The following is a 20,289-nucleotide window of genomic DNA, read 5'->3' as shown; positions in this document are numbered from 1 at the left end:
TTTCTGGCCTGTTGGTAGTGCAATGATATGCCAATAGCTATCATATGCTGCATCTTGCATGTTGGCCTGTTGTTGATAGCGTAATTTTATGCCGATAAATGGCGAATGCTGTATTTTATGACTGCTGTTGGCCTGTCCTGTTGTTAGTGTGCTTTTCTACCGCTAGGTGGAATTAGATGTATTATTGCCTCTGTAATCAACGTAAACATTGATGTACAAATCAAGTAGTTTATGATAAAGGTTTCATATGCTGCTGGTATTAGGTACCTGGAGCTATGCAATTACTTTATCCCACTCCTGAGGATATCATCATAATGCTCCTGAAGTGTTCCGATGCTGGCTGTTGGGAGAGAGAGAATGGAGAAGTATATGTATGAGGAAGTATGTTTCTTCGTATTCTCTTATAGTTAAACTGTAAAACTGAACTACAAACACCTTTATATTTATATATATATGACCAAGTCAGACCACGAAGGAAGGATTAAAATTATTCCTTCTCCCACTTCATCACATTCTCTATTTCTCAATTTCTTCTCTCTCTCTCGTCTCTCTTTCCCCTATTCACCCCACTTCTCTCTCATCTCACATCTCCACATCTTCAACTTTCTCTCTTCCCCCTCCTTTCTCGTCTCGTGTCCTCCCTACCATCTTACTAGTGGCTATAGAAGCTCTGTCCAGCCACCCAGCCACTGGAAGTAGAAATGCGAATACTTTCTACTATCATGTCTGGTGTAGAGGGTCAAAATAAGCTCCTGACGGGGCCAGGAGCGGCAAGAATACGTTATAGCGTTCCTCTCCTTCACGAATCGAAGTAACAAGAGTGGCACTTGAGGAATTTCTTGCGGTACAACGAATACGTTTCGTGGGATCGAGAGTGGCACTTACATCTTTATCGAAGAAGCTCTTGAGAGAGATCTTAGTGGGATTGCCTGACGAAATCATATTTTTAAAGTTGTGAACTGATTTTTGTTTTACAGGATTGCTTTGTTTTTTTACAAGTGGACGAGCCGTTGGTTTTTATTTGAGTTTCCCGTCCTCTCAACTTTTAGGTTACAGTGACCAACGTTAAAATTTCAACCTACGATGAAAAGCAGCAGCAGCTGACTCTGCATCAGACTCAGTAGCTTAGGTGAGTTGCTTTTACGTCCATACGTTTCTAGTTAGGACATGAGGCTGGATTTTTTTTCTTTTACGAAATTAGTAAATGAGAAGAACGGGATTAATTTTGAGCTTCAAGACGCGATGGTCAGAAAATTAAAATGATCACAGTTAAGATGATATTCTACACAATATCATCACCAGCGCATATTGAAAGAACAAGGGACGACGCTTTCCTCTGTTCAGGTAACACAAGACAAATCACATTGCAAGTAATACAGCAGTGAACTCGGAATTCCATTCACCTGGGCTATAGGAGACTCGAACCGTCGACTCTTACAAGTTATTGAGTATTTTTTTAATACCTGTCAAAAAATACCTGTCTCTCAAAAAAATTAGTTTAGTATATTCAGTATTTAAATGAACTCTTTGTTCATTTAAGTTTTTCTTTGTTTCCCATGAGATATGGTTCATTCTGAGGTGTTCCAGGAAAGCGAAGAACATCAGAAATATTTCTGAGCTCATTAGGATTGATAAGAAAATATTTCTGAGGGGCAGACATGATCTGGAAGGCTTTCCTGTAAGGTAGGCTAACCTAGGTGGTGTTTCTTGAGGGCAAGACCCACCAGAAGTGTTTCCTGAAGGCATGACCCATCAGGATTGTTTCTTCAAAGCATGGTATCTCATATGTTGGGATAATCCTAATGACCTTCAGCCCACTAGAGGTAAACCATCTGACCTCGAGAGCCACACAGGTAGACCAATTGACCTCGAAAAGCTCACTGGTGAACCAACTAACATACTGCTTACATCTACACTCAAATTTACATATTTAAAACATCTCAAATAATAAATATTGCGAAGTGAACTGTCATAATATTTTAAGTTAATTACAAATATGTATTTATTTTCCGCGTTGTGGCTTACCAGCCGTCAGTGAGTGAGACATGTTGTCCCCACAGGTAAACTTAATGTCCAAGGAAGAATTTTTTTACAGTTAATAATGTTTTATTTCTGTCGAGAATTTATACTACGCAAATCCTGTTAATTGCAAAAATAAAATCTGAGCAATTTTGTTTCTTCTCCATATCTCTTCGCTTTTGTGATTCGTCGAATGCATCTGTGAATATTGCAAAATAATCTTACTTATTTTGTCATTCATTATTCATCCAGATAGCAGGGACATTATTCATCATAATTGCAGGGTGGTGATGATCATTCCTGAGAGGGCACCCGGAATACTAAGAGCGGCGCAGGGCAACACCGTCGAACTCTCTTTATATATCAGGCAAATAAACTGATGCGAAAAAAATATACAGACGGACCTTGGAACATTCCTTCCAAAAATACAAATGTTTCTTCATGAGATAATGATGTAGTGTATCAGAGTATACACACTCTATACTCACCAGGATGTTGCCTGATATAGCCAGCAGGTGATCAGCTGAGGAAGATGTCTGAGAAATCTCAGACTTCTGAATTAAATTGTATGTACATTGAAAGATCTAGGTCTATGTATGTGTAATAATAACTTGGAAACTGTTATCCAAGGCTGAAGGAGCAGGACAGCAGGATGACATTTATGTCTTGGGGGGGGGGGGGGCAACTCAGACGCAGGTTCGAGCCCACCAACCTGCTCTACTGGCTTTCACAAAGATATATCACGTTATGTGTTTCTGACTGCGTATAATGGTATATTCTGAATGATTAAACTACACGCATTCTGATTCATTATGGATGATAGAAACTGAAGCGATTGGCTATTCATTAGAGGGGTAAATTCCGCGAGAGTTTATCAACAGCTCTATTGCACGGTTTGATGATTGACTTAAGCCACTAAAGACATAACACAGTGGAAAGTAAGGTAACTATTAGGAGAAAACCTTAAGTTAGTATGCCTATAATGCACTTTAAGGGGATGAAGTGGACTCCCCAATCGTCCAATCACTTGGACGATTGGAGAACGAACCTGCCGACTCGGCAACAAGCGAGGGGCTACTACCGACCAGTGCCGACCAATACCGACCAATGGTTAGACAACAGTGGAAAAGACACCTAAAGATAACATTCATACCTAAAGTGCATCAATGGATGATATTTATAGCAATTCATATCATCCACATTTACACGAGCTAATGGACACTCCTGTATAATTAATTTACACTAATTGACACTACAGGAGCACAAGAAACCAGTTTAATACGTGTCATATACTGACCCAGGAAAAGTTAACGTTCTGTTCCTATTTTCCTATTTAAATGATGATTTAAAGATAATTTAATATTCCTCCGTTTTTACGTCGTTAGATAAATTATTAATAAACTAATTTCCGTGATTATTTGTATGACTTGAGTTAATTTATTTTCTATATGTCGACAAAACGTGAATGTTTGGTGAATATTCAGCTCAGCTTAACGCTATCGTAATAAAGGTTTTGTTTTATAGCTTCAAAATCAAAACAAAATATGTTTAAATGTAAGTTATGAACATTTTTAATGATTTCATACGCCAGTTTAGTGCTGAGTAGATTACCAAGTTCATGCGTTAGGGAGGAATATATGTGAATAGTTTGAGATTTATCGCAAGAAGTTTCTCTACTGTCTAACGTAGTGCACAAAAGCTAAAGTAATAACAATAATATAATTTACACTGGGAGGCAAAACTGGTCGCCAATTACCTACCTGTCATCGTAACTAGTATGTTTTTTTGTTTACACGGTAACTATCGTTACAAATTCAACCTACTGTGAAAAGTAGCGACTTTGTTATATAAGTTATTACGGTGGGTGAACTCCTCTTAACTCAACTCATATTTCTGGATTGATTACAAAGGTTAATATTAACAGTGCCGGTTTGATCAACATTCCAGCAAGTGAGGTTTATTGAGCTCTCTCTCCTTTGTATCCTTTGTATACATTGATTTCATTTCAGGTGTTTGCGTCCTGGTTCAAGTGATTTAACATGACACAATTGTTCTGTGTCTTGTTAATTATAGGAGGGAAAATAATTTTCTGCGAAGAGTTAAACAATTCTAATAAATTATAATAAAATTAATTATTATTATTATTATTATTATTATTATTATTATTATTATTATTATACAAGAGATGGGTTCTGTAATATATGTCAATGAAAAGAAAGAGTCATTGATGTAGGTGAATTTAGTATATATTTCGTTATTATAATTAGTACAAAAATTATTATTTAGTACAAAAAAGTACATTACAATAGTAGGATTAGTACAAAAAAGATCATTATTATAAAAGTCACAGTCCTTCATTTTCGCAATTGCCCTTGGCCAATTGGCCGGTTCAAAAAAGCTCCTATTTGTATCTGAATTCTTCAAGCTAAAACCCCTATTTAGCCTTTGTTTGATAATCGACTCCTTTCGTTCACAGCAGACCTGTTGAGTTGCACAGACCACTTTGCCTATTTAGAAACATGTTACATATTTTAACCCCAACACGGATTTCCAAAACGCGTCAGACCCATTCAGATCATTCTGAATGGATCATTCAATGGGAATGAGTCATTCAATTCATACGTCAACGTATGAATTGCTTGACATCTAAATATATGTTTATTTTATACTATATCTGAACCATTTCTGGTTTTGCAGTATGACCTAACTTAACTATTTTTTGAGTACCGCTTAGCATAGACAAAACTTAATTTTGTTAGCAATTCATGTAGCAAATATAATACGTTAATATTATCAAGGACGAATTATTTAAAAAGTTATGCAAAAATCGTTCAAAGAGAATTATACCAAAAGGTTCTTCCTTACTATTATTTGTCGTGGGGTGTCTGGCTATTTAGGAATGACATGTTAATCCTTTTAAGGAAAAGAGGCAAAATAACCAGCACAAAGAAACTTAAAGGTTATCTAATCCATTAACTGGGAACGGGATCCCCACTTTTTTTCTGTCAGGACAAAAAAAAAGTGAAGGTTACGCTGAGTTAACCAAATGCTATTCAAACCCAAAATCAAAGGAACCAAAGCTTATATAAATATTTCTAAGACTTCGAGAATCTAAAGCAGTTGCTTCTTTCATTCGGGCTACGAGAAAAACTACGTAAAGATTCATTTCTCGAGCCATTAATGTTTGAAGAGGGCGGCTGATTGAGAGTTTAACGATTAATTAGTCACTGTACCTGGTCGAGTGGGGTAAATTATCCAGGTGAGGGGGAAGGGGAGAAGCAATTATACAATCTGTTTGTGGGGTTGTGACTACAGAATGTGTACCGTGAGTGTTGAATAATCCACACACTAGAAAATGAAGGGACGACGACGTTTCGGTCCGTCCTGGACCATTCTCAAGTCGATTGTAACGTGGGTGTTCGTGAGCAGTCGCAGCGAACGGTCGTGTCTAGCCAGTGTTCGGGATTTCTGTTGATTCGTGACGGCTACATAAACATGTGATTTCTGCTGTTAAATTGAGATTAGCGCTGTCAGGATGAGATTTATACCGTTTGGATGAGATTAATTCCGTTTGGATGATTTTTTTTATTCCGTTTGGATGAGATATATACCGTTGGGATGAGATGTAAGACGTTTCAAATTGTTACAGACATGCTAAATGATAAGAGACACATTTATTAGTCTGTGTTAAGAAGCTAATTCACATATATATGACAGCATCTCAAGGTTTAATATAAAAAATATTGTTAAACATTTCACTGCAGTTCAAGTTTTGTATATTACACCTTATATACAAGAGCTCTATTATAGAACATTAATGTATATTACAATTATTATTTAAATGTGATCACACATATTTTATTTCCCAATTCGTTAAAATTTATCAGTGCGTCATGTAGACTGTTTACAGAGCGGCGATTCGAGCAGAGGTCATCAGCGAAGCACCGTTCAATAAATGTTCGAATGTCATCAGTTGTGAGTCGTGTAAATAATGTAGCCCGTCCCCCAAACAAAGACCCAAAAGTGATTCCATCCACCCGCCAAACCCGCTGTTCATGAATGAAAAACGATTTACACACGACTCACAACTGATGACGTTCGAACACTTCCGGAACAAGTGCTTCACTGATGATTTTTTTTCGAACCACAACGCTGTAAAAGTTTCACCCACGAACAACAAATACAAATAATCGCCAACAGAACCTAAACACCTAACCTAACCTATGCCTATATATACCCAAAATGCTAGTATATTATAATATTTATTTATAATTGAGAAAAATTCCCGTTTTGAATGAACAGCATGTTAAAATGTATGAATGCGTCTGTGGGGTCGACCGCTGGATGTAATGGACTTGAGTCGAGGATGGATTGGAAAAATGCTTTCCATTCATAAACAGCGGGTTTGAGAGGCTAGCTTGGCGAGCATTTGGCCTTTGTTAATGAGGGCGAGCTGATCAATGAGCACCTTAGTGGTTGTTAATGATGACACGACTTTCCTACTGTTGAAATCCCTCCTGCTAAACAAAGTTCAAATACTCGTTGATGCAGCCGCCGAACCCCGTTACTGAATGAAAAACGGTTTACACACGACTCACAACTGATGAGGAGATTCGAACTCTTCTCGAGGAGTGCTTCGCTAAAGTCTTCTGTTCTAGTAACTCTCTCTCTAAATGCAGTACGTCCCCATAAACAAAGGCCAAAGTTCATTCCATGCACCCACTAAATCCCCTGTTATGAAAAGCGGTTTACACACGACTCATACCGAACACTTCCGGAACAAGTGTTTCGCTAACGAATTTTGTTCGAACCACCACGCTGTAAATGCTTCGCCCACGTACAGCCCGTCCTCCTGACAAAGATTCAAAAGTGATTCCATGCACCCGCCAAACCCGCTGCATATGAATGAAAAACAGTTTACACACGACTCACAACTGATGACTTTCGAACACTTCCGAAACAAGTGCTTAATTGAAGAATTTTGATCAATCCACAACGCTATAAATGCTTCACCCACGTACTACAAATACAAATAATCGCCAACAGAACCTAAATACCTCACCTAACCTATGCCTATATATGCACAATATGCTAATATATTATAATATTAATTTATATTTGAGAAAATTTTCGTTTTGAATGAACAGCATGTTAAAATTTATGAATGCGTCTGTGGGGTCGACCGCTGGATGGAATGGACTTGAGTCAAAGACGGGTTGCCCACGTACTACAAATACAAATAATCGCCAACAGAAACTAAACACCTTACCTAATCAATGCTTAAATTATGCACATTATGCTAGTATATAAAACTACTAATTTATGTTATAGAAAATTCCTGTTGGGAATTAACAGGATGTTAAAATTGACGAATGCGTCTTTGGGGTCGACCGCTGGATGGAATGGACTTGGTCTGAGGACGGGTTGCATATGTATAGTTCCGGAGGGACCAGCAAGTCGACAATAGCTCTCAGTCTCCCAGAGATCACCGGGATCGAGCATTGTGCATATCTGTGTGTCCTCCAAGTTGGCGTTTTAAATTATTGTAACAAAACTTTCCGATTAAGTAATATGTTTCGTATACATTTCGTATATTTTTTGTGTTATGTTTTGATTCGCACATTAACAGTCGAGTGTTTGAGTTAGAAAACTAATTATATGCAAGTATCCCATGTTGAGGGAACAATTTTGTTCCTAAATTGTATTTAATGTTCGAAGACGGGTTTTAAGTGGTCAAAACAATATGACGAATGGCAGTTTGCTAGCCGACTGTCTTAAAAGTCGTCAGCAGTACTGTTACCTCCTGTACTTCTCTGGTCCGGCTACTTAACAGCAACTTAATTGAATGCTGAACTTTAGATTTATTACCCGAATATTAATTAATTACTGAAGTAATATAGCAATGCAAATTTGTTTAAAAACACTCGTTAGTCATGGAGTTTAGTAGAGTTTGCTCTGTAGTATTAAGGACGCTTGCACAAGCAGATTGTTGTTGTGTACATAATGCTCTATTTATCGTCATATGAAATGGTATGTGGGTTTTGCTATAGTTTAAAAGACACTAGAAAGAGGAGCGGGAGGGTGAGAGTATTATTTTGTTGGAATGATTTTTGTTATATGAACTAATTTCTGGTATTTATCTCAAAGATTGTGAGAGGGAATTCGAGCAGACGAAATGACAGTTAACTGGTGGATTATTCAGGATGTATAGTTAACCCAGTTAGTACCTCGATTTCTTTAAACAGTTCCACACATTATGTTGCAAGTAAGTTATATTTGTTATATATAATTTTTGTTAGAAATTTTATTTTGAATATATGCATCTTAGTCTCATGAGGTACTACAGGAGATGTTCTTTAAAGTACCTACCATGAAGGCACTGGTTCTTGTTATTGTGTGATTGATGCAAAGCAATGCAACTAATAACTCCTGTACCAGTACAGCTTCATGCAAGGGTGAGGGCCGCGTGTTGCAAGCGGCGCAATGGCGACACCCTGCTGCAAGACGGCTGGACTGCCCTGTACGAGCGGCCACTCGTTCGTACCCTGCGGCTGTTCCAGTATCAACTGCTCGTGCTGCGTAGCCAGAAAATTTGCCACACATTTTACTACGGTGTATATTTTATGTATGAAAGTATATCCACAACTTTTCGTTTTGTACATTAATGATTTAGCTAACAGTTAATCCAGCTTTAGTTATTGACTGTTAAGTTAAAGTTTACTATTTAGCTGGTTCGTACATTTACTGGTTCGTAGTTAATGGCCTCAATCCAGAGGTGTTTAGGCCCTGATCTGAATAGTATAGTAGTAGGCATCCTTCAGTCTCTGAAAACTATGGAGTTGCGCCCTGACAGGGCGCAAAGCCTGGGTAGGTAGATATGGAGAAGCTGTTACCCATGCAGCAGGTTCCCCCCTCTCCACGTTGCTGAAATTATCCAATAGAAAGGCAAATGCCAATACACATGGTTCCAGCAACGTCGCAGGAGCTGCCAGAACGAGGTCGACGTCAACAACGAACTGCCTTAGGGGCTCCAACTCCGGATTTTTCCTCGAGGTTGACTCCTGAAGCCTTTCCCAAAAAAAGGGGTATGTCCGCAAGGCAAGGCAATGGAGGTTTAAAATCAGGGTTTTTCTTCCCCCCTGACCTGAATAGTGACCCAGTTTAATGTGCATTCAACCAGATGTACGAATCTTATCTAGGCAATCTTTAAAAACATGTTAAAATCCATTTTGGCTGCTTAATTTGAACTTTCTGGGATATCCCTGATAATAAATATTCCTAAGCATGCAAAATTTTAATTCTAATAGGCAAATTTGGACAGCATTTAATTAGGCTTATTACTTTAAAATGCGTTACACATCGTGAATGAGGATTAGACAAATGTGTATGATGAACATTTCATCTATATAAAATTTATTTGATTTATTTTTCAGGTCAGAGTGTACCAGAAAAAATGCGATTTATTTCGACGCGATTATTTCTGCAGATGAATGAATTTGTTGAACTGTTGAGCCGATGTTGTTGAACATAGCATCACTGTGTACATGGTATCTTGATTCATACTTTGTTACTATCTGTGTATTAAACAAAAGTTAGTATATTTTGTTAGTATTTACTAAAAGATACACAAATTTTACTGCTTTCCATTACTTATGTTTCAATGAACAACCTGAAATTTTTCTAGAGTAAGAAAATTTTTTTTCATTGAAGATGGGGTACCATTGCCAGACTAAACTATTTGTTTGGCTGAGTCTTGGCTGTAACTTAATATAGAGACTCCGTGATAAGGATCACCATTTACTTCTTAATATACTAGTATACCTAGAAACCCTAAACTCTTGTTTAAACTGCTCATTAGGACCAGGTGAAGGGTATCTGGTCTACTGAAACTGTTTACACTATTAAGTTTATGAAGAAAATAAACTCTTAAACCTTTCTTTAGGGGCCTGATAACGGCATAAAATAAATTACTGAAAACAGAAATATGCCATTATGTCCATTATTCTCGATATAAAAGGTGATCCCCTTAATAGATCAGAATTGCTTTTATGTAATAGATCTTTCCTTCATAGACATTACCCTGCAGAGCCCATTTTAATGTTTATTAAAATTAAAACTAATAGTTAACTTTGGATCCGGACTCGTATAAAAAAAACTGCCAATTTACGCAGCCTATTTACGTATGCTCCCCAACTTGGTGTCTTTTGATAATTACTTAAACAGCATATTGGAAAAAAGCTTAGTTATCAAATTTAAGATGTAACAGCAATAGTGAACGATATAGTATGACACCGTTGTTAATTTAGATAGAACTGGACGAGGCAATTAAACCTAGCGAGAGGGGAGGACAAACTACCATCCCCCCACCCCCCACCCCACTTGCAGTAAATGTATTAAATTTCTCTTAAGAGGCATTGTTTAACAAAGTTTGTCGCGCGTAATAAGTAACCAATAATGTACGAGGTCACTACAGGGTATAAACTGCTCGTTAACACATTACAGGGTTTATGTCGCCTCAGCAGGTGGCATAGGGAATAAAATTGATCTTGTCAGCAAACTGAGTCCAGTACTCAGTTTGCGATTTGTCAATAGACGGTGAACACCTAGTGTGTTGGACTTTGTGTGTTAGTGAACTTTGTGTGTTGGTAAACTGTGTGTGTTGGACTTTGTGTGTTAGTGAACTTTGTGTGTTGGTAAACTGTGTGTGTTGGACTTTGTGTGTTATTGAACTTTGTGTGTTGGTAAACCGTGTGTGTTGAACTTTGTGTGTTAGTGAACTTTGTGTGTTGGTAAACTGTGTGTGTTGAACTTTGTGTGTTAGTGAACTTTGTGTGTTGGTAAACTGTGTGTGTTGGACTTTGTGTGTTGGTAAACCGTGTGTGTTGAACTTTGTGTGTTGGTGGACTTGGTTAGTGTTGTGGGGAAAAATGTGTTACAAGGCAAATTGTGGATCGCTGTGGCTGGAGATTGTGCCGGACTTATCGTAAAGCTTATGGTAAGTACATTGTTCCTTACAGTATTCCTCGTTCTTAATTTTGATTTAAATTATATTGGGAAATCGTAAGTTGGTGTTGACGTCTTGAAGTAAACTCAATTCGTGCTCTTAGAAGAAACCCGTCTCTAAAATTTAATATAATTTCCCAGGTTCGTATAGAGTGAACTTTGCCGTTTGTACTGATAATCTCTCTTTATGAACCTTCTCTGAATAGTCACTAGTCCCACCGTTAATTAAACTAACGAGGCTCGTTGTCTCGAGTGTCTCGCAGATAACGAACAATGCAAAATGAACTCTCAATACCGGCAATAAAACGACAATCTCGAGTAGATTACTCATTGTATACACTGAATATGTGGGATGAATATGAGCGAATGAGGTAACGATGTTGCAAGAGACAGAATATTCTTGCAGTTGACCAGTTGAGACAACTGGTTAGTTTTTAATTAAATTCGAACGGGTCGTTACAATATATCAAAAAGAAAAATTCTCGGTTGTTCAGTGTCGATAACGCATATAAGTTCGGGCCGTCTCGCTCGGGTATAATGGACGACTAAACCAAATGAGGAAGAAAAATAATTTATTAAAAAAAAAACGGTAATTAAAAATGTATAATAAAGCGGAATTTAGATTTTGATGCCACTCTCCCGCACTGCATTTTCGGCTTGAATTTTTTTATTTAATTACCGTTATTCATTGCATTTATGCATTATTTAATTATTCGTTATCCATTGCATTTTCTTTAAGACTTTGATCTTCTAATTTTAAATGTAATGCCAAGTATGTATTAGCCTTGTCCGTAACGTAATACGTGTTAGTGGCTATGCAATCCTGCAAATTAAGTCTTAATTGTACCATTCAATCATTGACACACGTTCACAAGGCATTGTTGCTTCGTGTTTTGAGTATTTATTTATATATAATGGAGTATATTGGCAGCAGGTTTTCATTTTAATGTTTCACTGAATATGACTGCATATTCATATTCACTGAATATGACTGCATATTCATATTCACTGAATATGACTGCATATTCATATTCACTGAATATGACTGCATATTCATATTCACTGAATATGACTGCATATTCATATTCACTGAATATGACTGCATATTCATATTCACTGAATATGACTGCATATTCAGCGTTGATTATTTCCTATTTAGGGCTTCTATCCCTTTAACTACTGCTCTTACATCTTGGTTTATTGATACGAGGATTCCTCCAAAATGTCATTTTTTTGTTCTGGATTGAAGAAAAATTTAGCAAAATTAACTATAATGTAATATATGTATTATTGTTTACTCAACATTTAAAACCTATAATGCTCATTCTGAAGTGAGGAATGACCTTACCTGTTGATGGTTCCAGGAATCAACGTCCTCGCGGCCCGGTCCTCGACCGGGACAATTTAAGAATATGTATAACTGGGTTGCGTACAAAACTGTCAAGTTATGGGCTTTGGAAAACGAAGTAACTAGGTGGGGAAGGTTAGTTTCATACTTAGTTATGTTGATAATTGACCAATGGTAACTCGGGTGCAATGGTATGGCTGACGTTTTTGCCCTGTACATCAGGGCAAAAACGAAGGATTGAGATCCAGATTCTTGGATCTCAATCCTTCGGGTTGTAGTAGTTCTGTTCCTTTTTTTTTCTCTTAGTCGGGAGAGGGAAGGAATTATCAGGGGGAAGCGCCAAGATATTAAGACTATATAGCACTTGGAAGGGGTCAAGATAAGGATTTGGGACGGGATGGGTGGTAAGGAATGGTGGCCATAATCACTTGGACGAGCGGGGAATTGAACGCTGACCTGCATGAAGCGAGACTGTTGTCTCTACCATCCAGTCCAAATAGTTGAAGTGAATAATTATTTTTTGTTCGTGGGTTAATGACTAGTTCTTCTGCTTTTAGTGTGGGGCTTTAAGAATTTGTAATCATACAACATGCAAGGTAGGAACTAAAACTTGTATTTTAAATTATAAACCAATTTTTAAAGTTTAAATTTTAAAGTTAAATCTGCTACTATTTCTCTAAATGGGTCTAATAGAGGATCCAAAACATCTAGTTTGGAAAGACTATATATAATTGAAGGTGGGGCACCAGAGGTAAAATTATATACATTTCCAGATAGAATGTAAATTTCTTCAAATCACTTAATGGTATATTTAGCTTGTTCCAATTTAATCAAAAGTAAGAGGAACAACATAGGTTTTATACCAAATTCTTTTAAACTCTCTAACATCATTAACCTGGTGAGTTTTAATAAAACCAACACCTGTACCTTTATTAAGCCATGTGGTAATTGTACTATTATCAGATTTTAAGCAAATATCAGCAGTACTCTTAAACTCATTCATGTATAGAAATGAGTCGACGAACAGAAGAGCAGCTGAACGTAAATTAAAACATACGACGCTAATTTAATAACTTAATTAACCCTTGTCATTCAAAGTAGGACTGATTAACGTTTGCTCTAAAATTGAGTACCGCGGAGCTCAAAAAAATAAATTTACTTGGAGATAAACGTTTGTTGGCGGCCTTTCATGATGTGACCCCGAACTAGTTAAGGTATGTAAATTGTCATGCAAATTTGTACGCAAAGTGATATGCAAATAGACATGTGGGTTAACTGATGGGGCGCAGTTTCATAAGACCATGAGAGACGGCTTGGACACGTTTCACTTACTTCTTAAACGTCAATCAATTTCGGCTGTTGCCTCTGGAGAATATTCACGTACGTGTCGTAATATGATCGTGGTACAACCTTCCCTTTACCGTGAGATGAATGCTTCAGTAGCAATGACTTCGGCTTTGAGGTGGACTAGGCCGGAGCCACTCTTGGATCATTCTTAATAATGTGTTTTGCTTTTTGTAACTCTATCGTTTGTTTTTGTTGAATAGATACGAATTATTATTTCAAGGTGTACAAATGTTTGTTGTGAAAGTGTACTCTCGCCTGTTGCAATAATGCAAACGTCTCTGTAAAGTGATGAAATGTGTGTTTAAATTGGAGTAGTTTTGCTTCCGGGGTATAGATGCGTGTGTTCTGTATGTATGTGTGTGTTGAGAGCGAGTGAGCAAGTGAAGGGGAAGAGTAAGTAAAGGGAAGCAGTGAGTGAAGGGAAGCAGCGAGTGTGTGAGGAAGCTGCATGGAATAGCGCCCTATAGTTCAGCCTTCCCCTTTCCTAGTCGGTTATTCACCAATTCCTCCTGTTATTCATCATAATCCCTCCCCTACCGTGAAGCTGCTTGTAGAGTTTATCTAAATGATCTCCCACTGTCACCCACTGCAGTTAGTTTGGACTGTCAGTGGAAGTTTGTTTCTAACAACCTCCCTCTCCCAAGTGGAGGATATTTGGCTGCCCCAAGTGTGTCCATCTTCCAATCGTACCATTGCTTCTACGTCCATCCTGTCAATTCCTCTTAAACAATGTTTATGTTGTAATTACATTTCCCCCCTGAATCGCCCTTCGCTAGGCATCCCTCTCCAAACATACGAAAGTGATTTAGAGTGCGTTGCAGTTTACCAAATAAAAGCAATGGATGCGACAGGGAGAAAAGTCGAACTGTGATTGTAAAGTTATTTCCGCTCGACACAATTGAAAAGGCTTCAGTTGACTGAACCAGAATCCTACTGGATCTTTTAAACGGATCATACTGGTCTTGTAACTGGATCGTATCGGATCTGAATCTTGATTTGCGTTGGATCTGTATTCTTGGATCTCACTGGATCTCAGTATCCTTCGAGAATGATTGGATCATGTTTCGGCTGCACTGGTGTACAAGAATAGGGGGTGGAATGTTTGATATAGGAGCGTAAAGAATCCATACAATGTTGCTGTTTCCCGGCTGTCACAAGAACTGACGGTCCCCTCACTAAGGTCCTCACGCTGACTCTGATTGAATTTAGGTGGTTGAACGAACACTCTCGCGCAATAAGTCGAGGTTTTGGAACTATCAAATTCTTTATTCTGTGTCAACTGTTTACGTGTTTTCTATCTCCAGTGTGTGTGTGTGTGTTTGTGTGTGAGAGTGTGTGTGTTTGTGTGTGAGAGAGAGAGTGTGTGTGTGTGTGTGTGTGTGTGTGTGTGTGTGTGTGTGTGTGTGTGTGTGTGAGAGTGTGTGTGTGTGTGAGAGTGTGTGTGTGTGGGGAAGTTATGGGACTTATTATTACCGGTATTAATACAACAGTTAACATCCATGTACGTTTTCTTAACGTACATGGAAGTACGTTAAGAAACATACGTACCCATCTTCGTTAGCAGATAAGATAGTTATAAGAACGTGCTAAACCTGAATAACTACACAGCAAGGAGGAAACTGGGGGAAAAACCGTGCCCAACGACACTGGACAATCGGGGCTTCGAACGCCGACCCTGAAAGAAGCGAAGACGTCGCTCTAGCGACCAGTCAAGGTACCTCAAAGATAGTTATCCCGAGATAAAAAAAAAATCAGATTGGAAGATGCCGCGTGACTCAAAAAAATCCTTAATAGTGGGAATGTTAATTTTTTTTAGAATTGAATTCTTTCATTTAGAACGGAGCTTAATTTTTACCTAGTCTGAGCGGTAGCCAAAAGGAAAGTGAATGTTTGTGTGTTCAACAAAATGTTCTCTGGTGAATGTGAGTGTAAGTCCAGGGTGTTCTCCTTGATCCAAACCAATCAGGATGTTCATCACCTGAGGTAATGACGGCCAAACCGCTTGTTGTTAATCATTAAAGCGTGATAAGGAATTAGGCTGCTAGCATACCTCCCACCAATCAATTCCTCTTACATTCATCCTGTGCACTACACACACACACACACACACACACACACACACACACACACACACACACACACACACACACACACACACACACACACACACACACACACACTTACTCACTAACGCACCCAAACATACACAAAAAACACACCTGCAGATACTAATGTAAATCAATTAGCCTGGTAGTAAATTCAAATATTGATGCAAAATCCTTTTAAGTGGATATAAATACACTTTCCGAGCCACTGCAATTTTGCAGTTGCATCTCAATGCTTCTCAGATATTGCCGTTAAACCTAGAGAACAAAAAACCCAGCGTCCAGATATCAGCAAAACAATAGCGAAATTGAAAAGTTATTTGTTAAAAGGACCCATGTATCGTGGTAGTAAGGAACGGAAAACCAAGAAGTCAGTGTATAAATGTTTGCAAATGGGCCAAAAAAGACGAGTTATATCGAGATGATTCAGCAATAACAGCTCTTATGGTGTTCAGCAGCTCTATCTTGCCCTTGAGTGACCTACTTGGTGTATGTAATACAATTTTGGAGACTGGTTTATACAATAGAAACCAATACATTTTATACAAATAATACTGACGTCTGTCTTAGATGAGCCGTTCATTGAGACCCTTCCTAACGAAGAGATTCTAAATAACTAAATTTTTAATGCAGAAAAAAACACGTAATGAATGAAAAATTTTAAGAGATGTGAATATAGGAATTTTTAAAATTTTGAACTCAATTAATAACGCGAAATAATGAATGAATTTTGGATTAAACTTGATTTGGAAAAGAAATAGGATAATACCGATTCGGAAATAGGGTTGCAGATCTGTTGAACAATGTTTTTGTTAACGTGATCTTACTGTTTTCCTCTGTGTTGGTTGGTGTGTGTTTGTGTGTGTGTGTGTGTGTGTGTGTGTGTGTGTGTGTGTGTGTGTGTGTGTGTGTGTGTGTGTGTGTGTGTGTGTGTGTGATGGGAGTAAGGTCTGAGTCTCTGAGGAGCTCTGGAGGATCGTTATATTACTTTCCTCATCCTGATGGAGGACACACGCAGCTCTACCATGACCCCAGAAGACCTCGTCCCCCACTACGACATCCAGTTTAATTTCCTCGGGTCACGAGGCGCTGAGTGAGTCGGAAAGCAAAAACAGAGCTCTTGCTAACATGTCTGTTGTTGTCATTGTTATTCCTAGGGCTGCAAAAACAAGCCTCGTTCCCTGGCTGGTAGTTTTTTTGTTTGTCCTTGCCTGAGAGAAGCTGAACGTCAGAAGAGAGCTACTTGGTAAATACCAAAAAATAGGAAACCATTTATCTTGTTCAAGATGGTAAATTCATTTTTGTTTTCGTTCGTTAATGTTGTATCCTTGTGTAGCTGCCCAAGTACAAATCTGTGTGTGTGTGTGTGTGTGTGTGTGTGTGTGTGTGTGTGTGTGTGTGTGTGTGTGTGTGTGTGTGTGTGTGTGTGTGTGTGTGTGTGCTCACCTAGTTGTACTCGCATATTTGTGCTTGGGGGGATTGGGCTCTGGCTCTTTTAGTCCCGCCTCTCGACTGTCAATCAACTAGTAGTGTGTGTGTGTGTGTGTGTGTGTGTGTGTGTGTGTGTGTGTGTGTGTGAGAACCATTCCGAGTATACTTTGTGTAAATATGTACATGTGTATGTGTACGTACCGTTGTGTACTTGATGTGTGTGATTGTATTTCCGTTATTGATGTATTATTAACAGTCTGGACGAATGATTTCTACTCGTCTGGATACATGATTGCGTCCCCATCTGGACGCTTGTTCATGCCCATCAGAACGCAGTGCCGTAACCCGTCAGGTCGTATGACTGCTGTGCCTCAGAAACGCAAGACATTCTGCCCATCATGACGCATTTCTGCTGACCATTTGGACGCATAATTACTGCCTCCCCTACACACACAACTCCTGCTCTCTGGACGCAGAACTACTGCCCCACTCCTCCCCTCCCCCCAACCCTGAACGCATGGCTCATAGTTTAGAAATACGCTGGAAAAGGTTTTGAATCCAATAAATGTTCTCATTTCCAGATCGGTTGTTACAAAGAGATTTTTGGTGACATTCTTTACTAAAAGGTTATATATATTTTTTTAAATTAAGAACCAGAGTTCCCCCCCCCCCGCCCCCCGCGCAGCATGGAAGGGAAAAAAAGATGATGGGAGAGGGCAAAAGGAAATGTGGAATAATGACGGGTAAGGAACGGACGGAAGAAAGGGGCTAAAGAGAGATGGGCAAGAGGGTTAGGGAATGGGAGAGAAGGATTTATAAAAGAAAAGTAGTAGAAAAAATTTGGTAAGGAAATAAGATATTAGGAGGATGAAAGTAGGAATGATTGGAAAAGGTCAAGAATAAGGCAGAAGCAGAAGTGAGAAAGGAATAGAAGAAGGGTTAAAGGGAGGAGGAATTTATATTATTGAACAACCATTGAGGCCAGGGTTTTGATTATTATTATCTCCCTTTCTCTTTTTCTTTCTCTCCTCTCTTTCTCTTTCCTCTCTTTCTCCTTTTTATCTCCTCTTTCTCTCTTCTCTTTCTTTTGTCTTTTCTCTCTGTCTCTCTCTGTCTGTCTGTCTCTCCTCTATCTCTCTCTCTCTCTCTCTCTCTCTCTCTCATATATAAACTAATTTAAGGGTGTCTGAAATAAGATATATATGGTAGCTAACGACATCTCTCTAGAATATGATCTAGTGAGAAAACACTCATAATATGAGTTCCTTCGTGAGGTTCTGTGTGTCCTCCATTGGTTTCATGAGGTGCATGATAGCGTGAGTTTCTTCCATAGATTCTACCTCGGAACTTAAGTAGTGGGACAAGTATTGTTATTCCTCAGATATATCCGTGCCTGGTAAGTCCCCCATATAAATAACGCTGTTCAGTTTTGAATTACCGTAGATAATTACCTTAAGGTAATTCTCTTGACTGTGTTTCAAGAAGGATAACGCTGTTAATCCCGGGATTTGCGAACTTGTGAACGCGGATTATGTATGTTTAAAATACTTTCTCTAGAAAGTCGAGGAGTAAAGAGTGCCACGACCACATACTAAAGTACATATATAACAAGTACGTTAAATATTTAATACTAAAAACAGTAAGCTAAAAATTTAACCAAAAAACTCGTTGTATAAAATGAATAAGATTATATTTAGGAAAAAGGCCTCTGTGGCTACAAATTTGCCATCAAAACAAGTTGCGGATTTTTTTTTTTTTTTTTAGAGCAGGCTGTTGGGCAACGTAATTGTTTCGTGTGCAGGCGAGACATGGGTATATGCATGTGTGTGTCTAGACCGGAACTGCATTGTATGAGACAGAAATAGCCCACCTGCACTCGTTCCTTCTGCTCTTTTTGAGGAATTAGGAACATATATATATATACACACACACGTATATATATATATATTTATATATATACGCGTGTGTGTGTATATTATATATATCTCCCTTCTAAGGCTTTGCGTGTCCCTTTCTTGGAGGCTAGGGGTCCCATTTCCCACCAGAGATTAGAGTACCTCCCTACATATATCTCATATATATTCAAGTATATGTATAAAATTATATAATAAATTATAATATGGAAAGAGCGTTACATAGGGCAGAGTAGTTAATAAACTTGAGTGCAGAAACCAATATGAATACCACAGAAAACGTCATTAATATGGGATTACCAGTTTGGGTCAGAACATTCGGACCTCTAAATGATTTTTATGAAACACAAAATAAAGTCAATTTATTTTATTTTTTCCAACAAGGTTTTTAGGTTTGAGATCCTTATCTAGTTAATTCATGTTCTTAGTTGCAGTTGTGCAAACAAATAAGACGTCTTGCTAGTGACGGCTAGGAAGAATTAAGGGGTAAAGTGAAGATAAAATTGGCCAAACATTCGTCGCAAAGTTGAGGAATCTTCAACTTTACGAAGGAGCGATTGGAAGATCAGCTTTAGAAACTTTTCACAGCCACTTTCTTTTTTTTTTCTTTAATGCAGCATGAAGGCCAACTGGTAGTACGTGCCCCAAGCAGGGACAGTATCCCAAGAGAAATAATGAGGCCGTATCCCAGCTTCTTTCCAATAACCCATTGCAGTCACCGATATTTCTGCTCGGATGAATTTACCCGCGGGGAAGCGATAGGATTGAAGCTACGCGATATATGCCATCAGGTAATTAAGACCTTAACCTGACCGTTTCCGCTTCCGGTATCTCAATATTATTAGATGTCCATAAAACAACGTTGTACGGTGTCGTTGTATGCAAATACACGAAAAGCTATAATGAGTCAATTTCTTTTTTCAAGAATTTCTAATAATACATGGACATTTTCTAAGATAACATAGTTCCAAATATCGTAAACTATTCACACGTTATCCTAAGTAGGAACGGGTAGATGAATACATTATCTGACGCGCTTTCATCCTCACCTGGAAGCGATTTCTGCCTGCGGTAGAGATCTATGGTGCAAGGGAGGAGGTGGAGGAGGGAGGCTAAGCGTTGG

The 20,289-nt window shown here is 38.4% G+C and overlaps 1 long non-coding RNA gene across 4 annotated transcripts; it reads left to right on the top strand.

Annotated features, from left to right (window-relative positions):
* Positions 1-7,421: 7,421 nt before the first annotated feature.
* LOC123757725 (uncharacterized) lies at positions 7,422-9,668 on the top strand. Of its 4 annotated transcripts, none has more exons than XR_006772798.2 (4): positions 7,422-7,532; positions 8,167-8,238; positions 8,463-8,652; positions 9,453-9,668. It is a non-coding gene; the product is annotated as an uncharacterized lncRNA (long non-coding RNA). The 4 variants fall into 4 exon arrangements; XR_006772797.2 differs by having other exon boundaries at positions 8,458-8,644; XR_006772796.2 differs by having other exon boundaries at positions 8,458-8,652.
* Positions 9,669-20,289: the final 10,621 nt, after the last annotated feature.

This window comes from Procambarus clarkii, chromosome 19, assembly GCF_040958095.1.
Source record: "Procambarus clarkii isolate CNS0578487 chromosome 19, FALCON_Pclarkii_2.0, whole genome shotgun sequence".
Classification (NCBI taxonomy): domain Eukaryota; kingdom Metazoa; phylum Arthropoda; class Malacostraca; order Decapoda; family Cambaridae; genus Procambarus; species Procambarus clarkii.
Note: the sequence above shows the minus strand (reverse complement) of the source record. Positions and strands in the feature narration are given on the sequence as shown.